The 16,756-nt window shown below is 41.5% G+C and overlaps 1 protein-coding gene and 1 pseudogene across 1 annotated transcript in view; both read right to left on the minus strand.

Annotated features, from left to right (window-relative positions):
* Positions 1-92, minus strand: part of LOC140923145 (uncharacterized) — a 5,030-nt gene extending 4,938 nt beyond the window's left edge. Inside the window, exon 1 of the mRNA XM_073373223.1 lies at positions 1-92. This exon is cut by the window's left edge and continues 39 nt beyond it. The gene's annotated coding sequence lies outside the window, so the exon portion shown is untranslated.
* The window catches only part of LOC140928285 (pseudouridylate synthase 7 homolog), a 100,780-nt pseudogene that overhangs the window by 14,784 nt on the left and 69,240 nt on the right, over positions 1-16,756 (minus strand).

Raw genomic sequence — 16,756 nt, forward strand, 5'->3', positions numbered from 1 at the left:
GACGAGGCTATTTTCCGTTCCATTCTCCTCTCAGAGCCTCGTTCCAAGTCCGCTCGCGTGGAGCGAAGAAAAAGCCTCGTTTCGCGATCTCCAGAGAAGGAACTCCTCAAGTTGCAATACAATGTGTAACTTTAGCCATTTACTTGTTCAACCCTCAGTACAAAACCGGAAAGCATGGTCGATGGCAAGCATATGCCTGATTGTGGCGTAACCGGAAATAAAACAAAAAAGCCTAATGGAGTGTCTTAACTGTTTTTACTGCGTTTTCTGTGCCCTATGACCTGTGCCCTGTGCCCTGTGCCCTGTAACCTGTGCCCTGTGCCCTGTGCCCTGTGACCTGTGCCCTGTAACCTGTGACCTGTGCCCTGTGACCTGTGCCCTGTAACCTGTGACCTGTGCCCTGTGACCTGTGACCTGACCTGTGACCTGTGACCTGCGTTTTGTACCTGCCGGGGACAAGATTGATCAAAAAGGCTGTTGTAGTTCAATTTTGTCGTTGGTTTAATGTTTTTTCTTTATTTCAACCTGATTAACATACATCACCATACTCCAAAATAAAGCAAAATAAAATTTTCACCAAGGATAAAATTGAACCATGACAAAGGTTACCTCACTCTTACCAACCTCACCCTCACCCCCACCCCACCCTTCTCTCTGAGGGAAAAAAAAAAAGAAAAAAAATCAGTGAGAAGGAAAGAAAAGAAAATGTATATATTATTGTATATAGATACCTAAAGCTGAGAAGTTTTCCCTGATTGCACGATGAACCAATCTCCTGTGATCTTTGTCATCATCAGGTGATAATGTCACTGCGTAGTTACTAAAACAAGGAATGACCTACAATGACCTACAATGACCTACAATGATCTACAATGACCTACAATGACCTACAATGACCTACAATGATCTACAATGATCTACAATGATCTACAATGACCTACAATGACCTACAATGATCTACAGTGATCTACAGTGACCTACAATGAGCTACTATGACCGAACGTGTAATCCCTGTAATGAGCTAACATGAAAATTTTAGAAAAAGACAAAAAAAAAAAGATCAGGGGACGTGTGCGTAAACGTAACGCGTTTAGTCTACTGCATGACAGCCCATTTAACGATGACAGCACCTCTAATTATTACGTTTGGAGATAAATTTACAGTGTAATAATACATGTATGATGATACTGTGACTTTTGTCCAAACCATCCCTTGCAACCTTTCCCATTAGTTTTATTTCGTCTTGTCTTTTTTTCAAACAAATTGAACAAACACAGTCACCCCAACAGTCGATCCGGGGGGATCTTCAAGGGACGTAAGGGTAGAGGTGAACAAAGAAGGCCTTCAAATTCTGACCCTGTTCAAAAGAAAAATTGTTCATTTTTTTTAAGTACCCTGGCCTATATAAGACATCATAAGACCCTTTAAATGGCTTCCGGTCCAACAGGATGCTCTGTTTGCTAAATAGTAAAATCCATATCCTGCTCAGCGGCCCATACCCATCTAGGCCAAATGAGGAAGTGCCTGCATGACTTCCGTCAATACAGGGTATAATAGTGATATACCGGTAAAAACGCGATTGCAATAATCTATTTTCAAGTTTCTCGAGTTACCTGAGATCAGGCACAATTTTTGTTTTGCCTTTTCAAAATGTGCTCGGCAATTTGATACCATGAGCCTAGTGTCACGTCCAAGCGTGACACACGACAAACATCATTGTCTGTCATTTTCTAGCTCATTGTAGGGCTTATTTTAACTCATTTTAGCTCGTAGTAGGTCATTGTAGCTCGTAGTAGCTCATCGTAGATCATTGTAGGTCATTGTAGGCCGTTGTAGGTCATTGTCGGTTATTCCTTGTTTTAGTAACTACGACACACGTCCCCTGATCTTTTTTTTTTTTGTCTTTTTCTAAAATCTTCATTTTAGTTCATTACAGGGATTACACGTTCGGTCATAGTAGCTCATTGTAGGTCATTGTAGATCATTGTAGATCATTGTAGGTCATTGTAGGTCATTGTAGGTCATTGTAGATCATTGTAGGTCATTGTAGATCATTGTAGGTCATTGTAGGTCATTGTAGATCATGGTAGGTCATTGTAGGTCATTGTAGATCATTGTAGGTCATTGTAGATCATTGTAGGTCATTGTAGGTCATTGTAGGTCATTCCTTGTTTTAGTAACTACGGCTCAGAACGGCCTTTGAATAGAAACGAAGCTGGGGGTGCAGGCCTTGTTTTGTTACACACAAAACACGGTCACTCCCCACCCTCGCTATCTTTGAAAGGCCTGGAAACTAATCACACAACTGTTGAATGGTCTGCTGGACAACCTTCAATGTGTTTTATCAACATACTCTAACACTGAAACATTTTTTCATGCATTGACAGCTTACCGCTTCTGACTTTTCTGTCATCTCTTGTGAGTGTGCATGGGGTATATGATAATGAACTGCTTTCCTGAAGGTTTTGTAGGGTGGCAAATACTCAGCAATTACTCTTGGAATTATACAACATAGGTCTGATAAAATGGATTCTTGAACCTCAGCAGTTGGCAAAATTTCCTGCATCTCTACTTCATCAATACCCTTTTGTGGTCGTTGGTTAGATAGCCCCTTGGGAATGACCCTGTCTTTCACAGCATACGCGTGGAAGTAATGCAGAGATTTGTTGTTCTGTGATTTGGTCTGACATCTAGCTTTTACCTCCAGGTCCCAATTATCCCCCACAATCCTACACATTAAAACAAAAACAACATGGTTATAATTTTCTTGCACTATCTTAGAAGAGAGGATGATCATGTTGAATACTATAGTGTTGCCACTATATTTATTCCACAGATTCCTTTCTCTGAGCATCAAAATATCACAGTTGTCAAGTTTAGTTGAACTAAAGAGCTTGAAAACCTGTTAGGTTACTATAAAAACCATTGAAAATAAGCAAAATGTAGGATCAAAGCTTACATGCAGTTAGGTTTCCAAAGAAGTTCACATCTTCTAATTGGGTTCAAATTTTGTTGAAGTGTTTGTATTCTTTAATATCATTGGTTCATTGACAAATGATATCACCATACCTTGTTCTTTGTTAATTATTCATTGGATAATTTTTTCTATAAGTGGCTTGGTTTGAGTTGATGCATTATAATGGCCTTTATCTCTTGAATTACCTAGTTTGTTTGCTCACATGCTTATGTCAGTATTTAAGATAAACCGCCTGCTGATCATGATGCATTAAGGTTTTTTAAACACATACCGTATTCTGTCACCACTGTAACAAAATTTGTCGTCTGAATTATTTTTTACCCATTCTTTTCCCTTTTTTTGCTTGCCAGTGTTTGTCAGAAAAGCTTTATTAATTTCTATTTTTTCAAGTTATAGTTATAGTACCTGAAGTTTTGGGTCTTTTCTCCTTTAAGTGTATCCAATACAGAGAGCACGTCAGTATCTTCAATAAGGTCATCCTGGTTCCGTGGAAGCATTGCCTTACAAGCTCTGTAAACTGCATCACTGTAATTCTTATATTTAGAAACAGCATCCAAGGAAAAATCGACTGTACAAATTTCCATTGCATTTTCATCTTTTTCGCTGAGACTGTTGATCACTTCTTCAAGTAATTTGATTTTGTTATGGCGGTTCACTGTGTCAATTTTCCACTCATTTACTGACTTGTCAAAAGATGCAGCTGCTTTTTTTTGCATATTACGCAAGGTGTTGGGGTGACTGGAAAGGCCTAACTTGTGGAAGCAGTCGACTTCTTCCTTCTTGCAACCCCCGAGGACTAGAATTGTGTTAATTCGATACGCAAAGTTGGAAATTGGCATCCAAAGATTGAGGTAACTGGAAATAATTAATGCCTCTTGGTTGACAGGATTTTTCACTTTTTGGCAACCTTGAACAGATGCCTTAACAAAGGTATGCAGTGAGGGGATTTTCTCTTCTACATCTTTAAGTAGACTTTCATTAGTGAACTCAGCTAGCTTCTCTAAATTACCACGATATTTGAACACGTTGGAAGGGTCTTTCGAGTAACGTTTGATCTCCCTTTTTACTTGTTTCCCCAGTTCAAGCAGGACTTTACTTTTCAGTGCCTCAAAGTTCATAACACCATGTGCAGCAGCTTTGTAATTTTCTAAAGCCAAATTTGTGACAAGCATTTTTTCTTCAGGGTTAGTCTCATGCTCAATGACGCGTCCATTTGGGTATGCAATAAATATCTGGAAAAAGAAAAAGAAGGGAAAGTGATTTACCGCCAGTACATCGGTAAAAGAAGGTCTCATCGCAAATTATTTTAAGCACGTTAGAATATTAAAAGGTTTGAAATGAACATGTTGGTAAATTGGCAACAGAATTTTACTTTCACTCCTAGACTGAGAACACATTCATTGAACACTTCATTGTAAACTGCGATCAGCCGTTCTTTTTTTTCTCTTTTTTTTTTCCGTACAGTTTCGTAAAAAAAAAAACCCGCAGCCTGATCGCCGATTTCTAAAACTGGAAAATAAATAATTGTCCAACTTATCTTTGAGCTTTGTCAACAATACATGGAATGATAAAGAGCACTGCAAAAGAGAACGGCTTTACCTTCTTATAACGTCTAAATCTTTTCTCTTTCTTTCCTTTTCTCAATTTATGTCAATTATTGTTTGAAAATAGCGGCTAAAAACGTGAGAGCGAAGAAAGGTGAAAGGGCACAGCGTGTATCAGTTAGTTACATTATAGTAACCAAGATCACGGAATATTTCAAACAAAGTAAGTCTCACTTCTGGAATATAAACATAAGTGCAAGCAACAAGAATAGAATAGGTAAACCCCCACCTTGACAACTGCTGACGAGTAATCATCTTTCACATCAGTTTCTGTCACTGGTAAACACATTAAGTTTACAACAGAATCGTCCAGCTTTTCTTGTGCCGACCAGGCAGAATTCAACTGAAAAAGCGTTTTCCTCGATCTACTCCCACCTTCTGCTCTCCGGGACGAAGAACCTTTCTGCTTTTTAGAACCAGGAGTTAACCCGCTTGGTGAATAATTCTGACTGTGAAGACGCTTATTTCCACCACCGCTACATTCATCGTCGTTTGTTTCGCTCGCAGAAACGATCTTTGACATAAATCCTTCTTCCACCTCATGAAACATAGTACAACAATTGACAATTTTCCTTGCACATTTTTTGCACAGTGACGAGTCACTTTCTGAGGTAGAATCAATATCTATTCCGACGCTGTTAATAAGATCGGAGAGGATGACAGTTCCAGTTTTACAAAAACTTTTCCCGCAAAACTCTTTGTTTTTCGTTGGCTTAAAGAGAGGAACAGTGCCTTCTCCAGATGAAACATTAATCGCACAAAAGTGACATGTTTTGTTCACCTTCTTAGGAAAACTCATCTTAAACTGCCATACGACACGACACAAAATAAGCCTGCTTAACTCGCCTCTGCACAAACCTCTGCACAGCTGGTCCAGAGACATTTCGCGCCTTAATCTGTAAATTTGCCGCCAACGAAGCTACTTCCGGTAAATTTTGATTGGCTCACGCTTGTCGGATGACGTGGCCAACATTCCCGTTGACAGATCCTTTAATTAGGGGGCGGCAGACGAATTGACAAACAATTGTATCAGACGTATTTTTTTTTTCCCCCGCCAAAAAAAAAAAAAATTCGCCTGATCGCAGGTTACCTGCTGAAAAACATGGCCATTTTCTTGAATTTTTGTTGCTAAAACAGCTCTAATCTGATTGGTTCTTGTTGGTTCCTTTTGTGTTTTCAGCCAATCAGAAAGCATTTGTAATTTGCACTCGTGTTACACATTTTGCACTCGTGTTACAGAAGAGCTGCACTCCTTTCTCAGCCAATCAGAATTGAGTAATTTTTTCGTGTATATTATTACTAATTAAAACACAAGAATACAAACATCAGCTTTTTGACAAGACTGCTTATCTTTACGGCCATTTTTTTTACCAGAGTCATGGATAAAACAATCCATTTTATCCGTTTTATCGGCGTGGTAAAATCGCAGTACAAGCAGGCCCTGCATTGTTCTGGATACAAGCAAAAAACTGCTACACAACTTCACCGGCACATCTTGGAAGACTTTACTTTCCCAATTATGACATATCTTATTTCAAGACTTGTCTTAATTTGGCCCGTCTAAAGCAGCATTCTAAAGCTAACCGTCCAGAATACAATGAGAGATCAGCAAACTTGCAACCTTGTCAGCAGCCGTGTTATTCCGTCTCCAGGATACTGTCGATATTGTAGGTCGTTTCTATGGAAATGAATGAAGTTTAATTCCAAGCGACTCTATCCAAGTTCAAACCTGTACAAACTGTACTGAAGTGGTGAAAGGGAGCGTGTACCACTTTTCAATACCTATGGTGCCTCACTGTACTTTTTGATCATTTTGCAGTACAAAACAGAGCTGGTAGAGGAGTTTTCAGACAAAATTGTTCCACAGTTTGCAAATGGGACACTCAAGACTATTGTGGATTCAGTTTTCACCATAGATGAAATCCAGCTTGCTCACAAAAGAATGGAGTCTAATGAAAATATCGGCAAAATAGTTTTACAAATAATGTAAGACTGTCAAATATGACCTCTAGCCAAGAAGAGTCAACTTTAATTTCTCCTTTTTTTTTCCAATCGTTATCGTTATTTTTTTATTTATATATTTATGATTGCTTTGATTGTACATATAGCTCAAGAAAGGAATTTTGTTAAGTACCCAAAAAGAATCGCAAATAATGAGAGAGACTTTGCCAGCAGCACTGTAAACTTATTTCCTTGGCCACTTACTAAAGGGAGCTTATTAATAGTAACAATGACAGTGGTGGCAACAAATTGAAGCAACATAGGTTTAACAAGCAAGACAACAACTCTGTACCTGCATGACGTATGCATACGTTTTCAGTTGCTTTCCAGAACAGTTAGTTTCTTTGCCATCACTTTCCATCACATTATCTACAGAATAAACCAAAGAGGAGCATTTTGAAATTAAAGTTAATAAAAAGCTTTAAAGGTCAAAATAGGTAATACTTTCTTGTCACATTCAACCGTAGCTCTCTTGACCTTTGATATTCAGTGCTTTAAATTTCTTCATACAACAAGACTAGAATAAGTTACGAAATTTCATTTGAGTTTTAAAGTTTGAGCATACTTTCATAAAATATATAGGATGCAAATCCTTCTCTTTTTTGTGTACAGTTTGCTTGCACTTTCAAAGTGGCCACTATGGCTAAACCAAGAAACTTCTGTCCTGACCAAGGGCCATAAATGTAGCAACCATTTTTTCTTTATGATGCAGGATTATTTGATAAAGCTCAGAAGCTGTTGGCTTTTCACAAGCAAGTAGAATGTTATGGTACTACGGAAGAAATTTCAGTTGACTACTGTTCTTTTACCATTTACGTTTATTTATATTTTCCTTTCAATTGGTTCAGACAAAGGGAAACAAACCATGTATGACTATTAAACTTGATGATCATCACTTGAAAGTGTTACAAAAGACAAGGATCTGCTAGGGTGGTTCGGTGTGCTACCCCCCCCCCCCCCCCTCCCCCTTATAATTATAACTTCTGATACCTAAAACTGAGAAGAGTGCCCTCTTTGCACGATAAACCATTCTTCTGTGATCCTTTTATGCCACTATAATATTTCTTATGGTCTTCCCACTTGAGAAACCTACCTGTCGTTAAATACCTGACAAGACTGACAACAAGATCCCAGTCCCATACAATAAACTCTGCATATCTATGTTTTAGAATGCCATGAGTACTCTCTTTACTAAAATCCAAATTTGGACTTTTCAATTTAAACAAGGACATTTTGTTTCTTTACTAAAATCCAAAACTCAGATTATTGGTTGAAATGATCCACAATGGAGGTGGATTCTTTTGATGACCTTTGATCATATCCAAAACCGAATACTTTGAATACATGATCCGAAGTGTTTCTTTACTGTGGATCCGAAAAGAATGAATATTGCTGGTGGAAACTCAAAACAATTTTAATACAAACATCAACTTTTTGACAAGACTGCTTATCTTTACGGCCATTTTTTTACCAGAGTCATGGATAAAACAATCCATTTTATCCGTTTTATCGGCGTGGTAAAATCGCAGTACAAGCAGGCCCTGCATTGTTCTGGTTACAAGCAAAAAACTGCTACACAACTTCACCGGCACATCTTGGAAGACTTTACTTTCCCAATTATGACATATCTTATTTCAAGACTTGTCTTAATTTGGCCCGTCTAAAGTAGCATTCTAAAGCTAACCGTCCAGAATACAATGAGAGATCAGCAAACTTGCAACCTTGTCAGCAGCCGTGTTATTCCGTCTCCAGGATACTGTCGATATCGTAGGTCGTTTCTATGGAAATGAATGAAAAATAATCCCTTTTTTGGATACATTGTTTCTTTTGTCAACAAAACATCCTATTGGATTTTTGATCTGATCTCGGATTTTAGAAAAGAAACGCACCCTAAACTGTTAACAAATTCCGGAATAGTAAGATTTCCATATAAACGCATTCATTTATAATGCATACATGTTTTGACTCTATTCGTGTTAACTATTTGTGAGAAAAAGTATGAAAATGCCGCATGTATAATAAATGTTGTGGTTATACGGAAATCTTACTATACCCCAACTAGCTAGCTAGCAGGGAATTTCCAGATACACCAGGAAACGTAAAACTGTACTGAACTTGTAAAAGAAAAATGTATGCACAGAAAACAAAAAGTAGGCTTAAACTTAATACTTCTAAATGTCCACTTTATAAGCACAAAATATACTACCCGATTTCTTACAGTGGAGGATCCACACCTTCAAATAAGGGGGGCGGGGAGGAAGGGGGGGCAGTCATCCAGACCCTGAGATAAGGGGGTGGGGCGGTCGTAAGAAAACATTTTGTCAACGCATCGGGCTTCAGTTTGGCCGCCACTGTCTTAGGTGGGCTAATAGCCCCGTAAGAAAGCGAGCTCACCTCATACTCATCGTGAGCGAACTCCGTAAAGAGTTAGCCCTGTAAAATGTTCAGAATGAACACCAAGATCCATCATTGATCAACTGTTTCAATTTTGACTACCAGTACCTTCAGCGACCTTACTCGTTGTGCCAAACATCGATTTCAATCAACCAGCTGAAGGGTAACCGGTCAAGTCGCCCGAAAGTCATCTCGCCCGAAGTCATATCGCCCGGAACCAGAGTTATGTCGCCCGAAATACATAGTCATGTCGCCCGCAATTTTATCGAGTGTATAAACTTGAAGAAAAGGAAGGAATAAACTGGTAAAATGTTCACTCGCTAACCTATGCAAATATGAAGTTAAACAAAGACCCCAACATCGCTGTTCATTCACTGTTCATTTCAGTGTTGTTCGTTGTTCGTTGTTATGAACTAAGCCGCTCATTCTACAGTAAAGACTAAGGTGCTCATTCTACAGTAAAGATTCTTGTAATTATGTCGCCCGCAATTTTATCGAGTGTATAAACTTGAAGAAAAGTAACATCTTAAGTAACTTTTATACTTGGCCATACTTTCCGCGAGCGGTGTGAAAGAGCAGGTTTATTAATGGCCACGGTGGTGAAGTCCAGTTTCGGTTGACTCCAAGCCCTGTCCAAGAATCGAACTTTCAAGGACCTACATAGATAAAGCCCGCCATACCGCCGCCATCTTAAAATTGCGCCCGCAATCGATTGCGATGTTCTCGTGAGAAAAAAGGTAGGTACGTGGTGTAAGCATCATATAGTGGTTCCCCGTTACTTACTAGAAGGAGTGTACATAATCCTACATAGCCCTACACAGCCCTACATGGCCCTACATAGCCCTACATAGCCCTACATAGCCATACATAGCCATACATAGCCATACACAGCCCTACATAGCCCTACATAGCGCTACATAGCCCTACACAGCCCTACACAGCCCTACATAGCCATACATAGCCATACATAGCCCTACATAGCCCTACATAGCCCTACAGAGCCCTACAGAGCCATACATTACCCTACATAGCCCTACATTGCCCTACATAGCCATACATAGCCATACATAGCCATACACAGCCATACATAGCCATACATAGCCCTACATAGCCCTACATCGCCCTAAAAAGCCCTACACAGCCCTACATAGCCCTACATAGCCCTTCATAGCCCTACAAAGCCATACATAGCCATACATAGCCCTACATAGCCCTACCCAGCCATACTAGCCCTACATAGCCCTACATAGTCCTACATAGCCCTACATAGCCATACATAGCCCTAAATCGCCATACATAGCCATACACAGCCATACATAGCCCTACATAGCCCTACCCAGCCATACATAGCCCTACATAGCCCTACATAGCCCTACATAGCCCTACATAGCCCTACATAGCCATACATAGCCCTAAATAGCCATACATAGCCATACACAGCCATACATAGCCCTACATAGCCATACATAGCCATACATGACCCTACATAGCCCTAAATAGCCCTACACAGCCATACATAGCCCTACATAGCCCTACATAGCCCTACATAACCATACATGACCCTACAAAGCCATACATAGCCATACACAGCCATACATAGCCCTACATAGCCGTACATAGCCATACATGACCCTACATAGCCCTACATAGCCATACATAGCCCTACATGGCCCTACATAGCCCTACATAGCCCTACATAGCCATACATGGCCCTACATAGCCATACATAGCCATACACAGCCATAAATAGCCCTACATAGCCGTACATAGCCATACATGACCCTACATAGCCCTACATAGCCATACATAGCCCTACATAGCCCTACATAGCCCTACATAGCCATACATAGCAATACATAGCCCTACATAGCCATACCTAGCCATACACAGCCATACACAGCCATACACAGCCATACATAGCCATACATAACCCTACATAGCCCTACATAGCCATACATAGCCATACATAGCCATACACAGCCATACATAGCCCTACATAGCCATACATAGACATACATAGCCATACACAGCCATACATAGCCATACAAAACCCTACATAGCCCTCCATAGCCCTACATAGCCATACATAGCACTACATAGCCATACACAGCCCTAAATAGCCCTACATAGCCCTACATAGCCCTACATAGCCATACATAGCAATACATAGCCATACACAGCCCTACATAGCCCTACATAGCCATACATAGCCATACATAGCCATAGACAGCCATACATAGCCCTACATAGCCATGCATAGCTATACATAGCCATACAAGCCATACATAGCCATACATAACCCTACATAGCCATACATAGCCATACATAGCCATACATGACCCTACATAGCCCTACATAGCCCTACATAGCCTTACATAGCCCTACATAGCCATACATAGCCATACACAGCCATATATAGCCCTACATAGCCATACATAGCCATACATGACCCTACATAGCCCTGCAAAGCCCTATATAGCCATACATAGCCCTACATAGCCCTACATAGCCCTACATAGCCATACATAGCCTTACATAGCCCTACATAGCCCTACACAGCCCTACAAAGCCCTACATAGCCATACATAGCCCTACATAGCCATACATAGCCATACACAGCCATACATAGCCCTACATAGCCATACATAGCCATACATGACCCTACATAGCCCTACAGAGCCATACATAGCCATACATAGCCCTACATAGCCATATATAGTTAAACATAACCCTACATAGCCCTACATAGCCATACACAGCCATACATAGCCATACATAGCCCTACATAGCCATACATAGCAATACATAGCCCTACATAGCCATACATAGCCATACACAGCCATACACAGCCATACACAGCCATACATAGCCATACATAACCCTACATAGCCCTACATAGCCCTACATAGCCATGCACAGCTATACATAGCCATACAAGCCATACATAGCCAGACATAACCCTACATAGCCATACATAGCCATACATAGCCATACATGACCCTACATAGCCCTGCAAAGCCCTACATAGCCATACATAGCCCTACATAGCCTTACATAGCCCTACATAGCCATACATAGCCTTACATAGCCCTACATAGCCCTACACAGCCCTACAGAGCCCTACATAGCCATACATAGCCCTACATAGCCATACATAGCCATACACAGCCATACATAGCCCTACATAGCCATACATAGCCATACATGACCCTACATAGCCCTACATAGCCATACATAGCCATACATAGCCCTACATAGCCATATATAGTTAAACATAACCCTACAAAGCCCTACATAGCCATACACAGCCATACATAGCCATACATAGCCCTACATAGCCATACATAGCAATACATAGCCCTACATAGCCATACATAGCCATACACAGCCATACACAGCCATACACAGCCATACATAGCCATACATAACCCTACATAGCCCTACATAGCCCTACATAGCCATACATAGCCATACATAGCCATACACAGCCATACATAGCCCTACATAGCCAATCATAGAAATACATAGCCATACACAGCCGTATATAGAAAAACATGACCCTACATAGCCCTATATAGCCCTACATAGCCCTACATAGCCCTACATAGCCATACATGACCCTAGATAGCCATACATAGCCATACACAGCCATAAATACCCTACATAGCCGTACATAGCCATACATGACCCTACATAGCCCTACATAGCCATACATAGCCCTACATAGCCATACATAGCCCTACATAGCCCTACATAGCCCTACATAGCCATACATAGCCATACACAGCCATACACAGCCATACACAGCCATACATAGCCATACATAACCCTACATAGCCCTACATAGCCCTACACAGCCATACACAGCCATACATAGCCATACATAACCCTACATAGCCCTACATAGCCCTACATAGCCATACATAGCCATTCATAGCAATACACAGCCATACATAGCCCTACATAGTCAAACATAGACATACATAGCCATACACAGCCGTACATAGCCATACATGACCCTACATAGCCCTACATAGCCCTACATAGCCCTACATAGCCCTACATAGCCATACATGACCCTAGATAGCCATACATAGCCATACACAGCCATAAATAGCCCTACATAGCCGTACATAGCCATACATGACCCTACATAGCCCTACATAGCCATACATAGCCCTACATAGCCCTACATAGCCATACATAGCAATACACAGCCCTACATAGCCATACATAGCCATACACAGCCATACACAGCCATACACAGCCATACATAGCCATACATAACCCTACATAGCCCTACATAGCCCTACACAGCCATACACAGCCATACATAGCCATACATAACCCTACATAGCCCTACATAGCCCTACATAGCCATACATAGCCATTCATAGCAATACACAGCCATACATAGCCCTACATAGTCAAACATAGACATACATAGCCATACACAGCCGTACATGACCCTACATAGCCCTACATAGCCGTACATAGCCCTACATAGCCCTACATAGCCCTACATAGCCATACATGACCCTAGATAGCCATACATAGCAATACACAGCCATAAATAGCCCTACATAGCCGTACATAGCCATACATGACCCTACATAGCCCTACATAGCCATACATAGCCCTACATAGCCCTACATAGCCCTACATAGCCATACATAGCAATACATAGCCCTACATAGCCATACATAGCCATACACAGCCATACACAGCCATACACAGCCATACATAGCCATACATAACCCTACATAGCCCTACATAGCCCTACATAGCCATACATAGCCATACATAGCCATACACAGCCATACATAGCCCTACATAGCCATACATAGACATACATAGCCATACACAGCCATACATAGCCATACATAACCCTACATAGCCCTACATAGCCCTACATAGCCATACATAGGCCTACATAGCCATACACAGCCCTACAGAGCCCTACATAGCCCTACATAGCCCTACATAGCCATACATGACCCTACATAGCCCTACATAGCCATACATAGCCCTACATAGCCCTACATAGCCCTACATAGCCATACATAGCAATACATAGCCCTACATAGCCATACATAGCCATACAAAGCCATACACAGCCATACACAGCCATACATAGCCATACATAACCCTACATAGCCCTACATAGCCCTACATAGCCATACATAGCCATACATAGCCATACACAGCCATACATAGCCATACATAGCCCTACATAGCCGTACATAGCCCTATATAGCCATACATGACCCTACATAGCCCTACATAGCCATACATAGCCCTACATAGCCCTACATAGCCCTACATAGCCATACATAGCCCTACATAGCCGTACATAGCCCTATATAGCCATACATGACCCTACATAGCCATACATACCCCTACATAGCCATACATAGCCCTACATAGCCCTACATAGCCCTCCATAGCCATACATAGCCCTACATAGCCGTACATAGCCCTACATAGCCATACATGACCCTACATAGCCATACATAGCCATACACAGCCATACATAGCCCTACATAGCCGTACATAGCCATACATGACCCTACATAGCCCTACAAAGCCATACATAGCCCTACATAGCCCTACATAGCCCTACATAGCCCTACATAGCCATACATAGGCCTACATAGCCATACACAGCCCTACAGAGCCCTATATAGCCCTACAAAGCCCTACATAGCCATACATAGCCATACATAGCCATACACAGCCCTACATAGCCCTACATAGCCATACATAGCCATACATAGCCATACACAGCCATACATAGCCCTACATAACCATACATAGCTATACATAGCCATACACAGCCATACATAGCCATACATAACCCTACATAGCCATACATAGCCCTACATAGCCATACATAGCCATACATGACCCTACATAGCCCTACATAGCCCTACATAGCCATACATAGTCCTACATAGCCATACATAGCCATACACAGCCATATATAGCCCTACATAGCCATACATAGCTATACATGACCCTACATAGCCCTGCAAAGCCCTACATCGCCATACATAGCCCTACATAGCCCTACATAGCCATATATAGCCATACATAACCCTACATGGCCATAGATGACCCTACATAGCCATATATAGTCATACACAGCCATAAATAGCCCTACATAGCCGTACATAGCCATACATGACCCTACATAGCCCTACATAGCCATACATAGCCCTACATAGCCCTACATAGCCCTACATAGCCATACATAGCCCTACATAGCCCTACATAGCCCTATATAGCCATACATGACCCTACATAGCCATACATACCCCTAGATAGCCATACATAGCCCTACATAGCCCTACATAGCCCTCCATAGCCATACATAGCCCTACATAGTCGTACATAGCCCTACATAGCCATACATGACCCTACATAGCCATACATAGCCATACACAGCCATACATAGCCCTACATAGCCGTACATAGCCATACATGACCCTACATAGCCCTGCAAAGCCCTACATAGCCATACATAGCCCTACATAGCCTTACATAGCCCTACATAGCCATACATAGCCTTACATAGCCCTACATAGCCCTACACAGCCCTACAGAGCCCTACATAGCCATACATAGCCCTACATAGCCATACATAGCCATACACAGCCATACATAGCCCTACATAGCCATACATAGCCATACATGACCCTACATAGCCCTACATAGCCATACATAGCCATACATAGCCCTACATAGCCATATATAGTTAAACATAACCCTACATAGCCCTACATAGCCATACACAGCCATACATAGCCATACATAGCCCTACATAGCCATACATAGCAATACATAGCCCTACATAGCCATACATAGCCATACACAGCCATACACAGCCATACACAGCCATACATAGCCATACATAACCCTACATAGCCCTACATAGCCCTACATAGCCATACATAGCCATACATAGCCATACACAGCCATACATAGCCCTACATAGCCAATCATAGAAATACATAGCCATACACAGCCGTATATAGCAAAACATGACCCTACATAGCCCTATATAGCCCTACATAGCCCTACATAGCCCTACATAGCCATACATGACCCTAGATAGCCATACATAGCCATACACAGCCATAAATACCCTACATAGCCGTACATAGCCATACATAGCCCTACATAGCCATACATAGCCCTACATAGCCCTACATAGCCATACATAGCAATACATAGTTCTACATAGCCATACATAGCCATACACAGCCATACACAGCCATACACAGCCATACATAGCCATACATAACCCTACATAGCCCTACATAGCCCTACATAGCCATACATAGCCATTCATAGCCATACACAGCCATACATAGCCCTACATAGCCAAACATAGACATACATAGCCATACACAGCCGTACATAGCCATACATGACCCTACATAGCCCTACATAGCCCTACATAGCCCTACATAGCCCTACATAGCCATACATGACCCTAGATAGCCATACATAGCCATACACAGCCATAAATAGCCTTACATAGCCGTACATAGCCATACATGACCCTACATAGCCCTACATAGCCATACATAGCCCTACATAGCCCTACATAGCCATACATAGCAATACACAGCCCTACATAGCCATACATAGCCATACACAGCCATACACAGCCATACACAGCCATACATAGCCATACATAACCCTACATAGCCCTACATAGCCCTACACAGCCATACACAGCCATACATAGCCATACATAACCCTACATAGCCCT

This window comes from Porites lutea, chromosome 1 (genome assembly GCF_958299795.1).
Source record: "Porites lutea chromosome 1, jaPorLute2.1, whole genome shotgun sequence".
NCBI lineage: Eukaryota > Metazoa > Cnidaria > Anthozoa > Scleractinia > Poritidae > Porites > Porites lutea.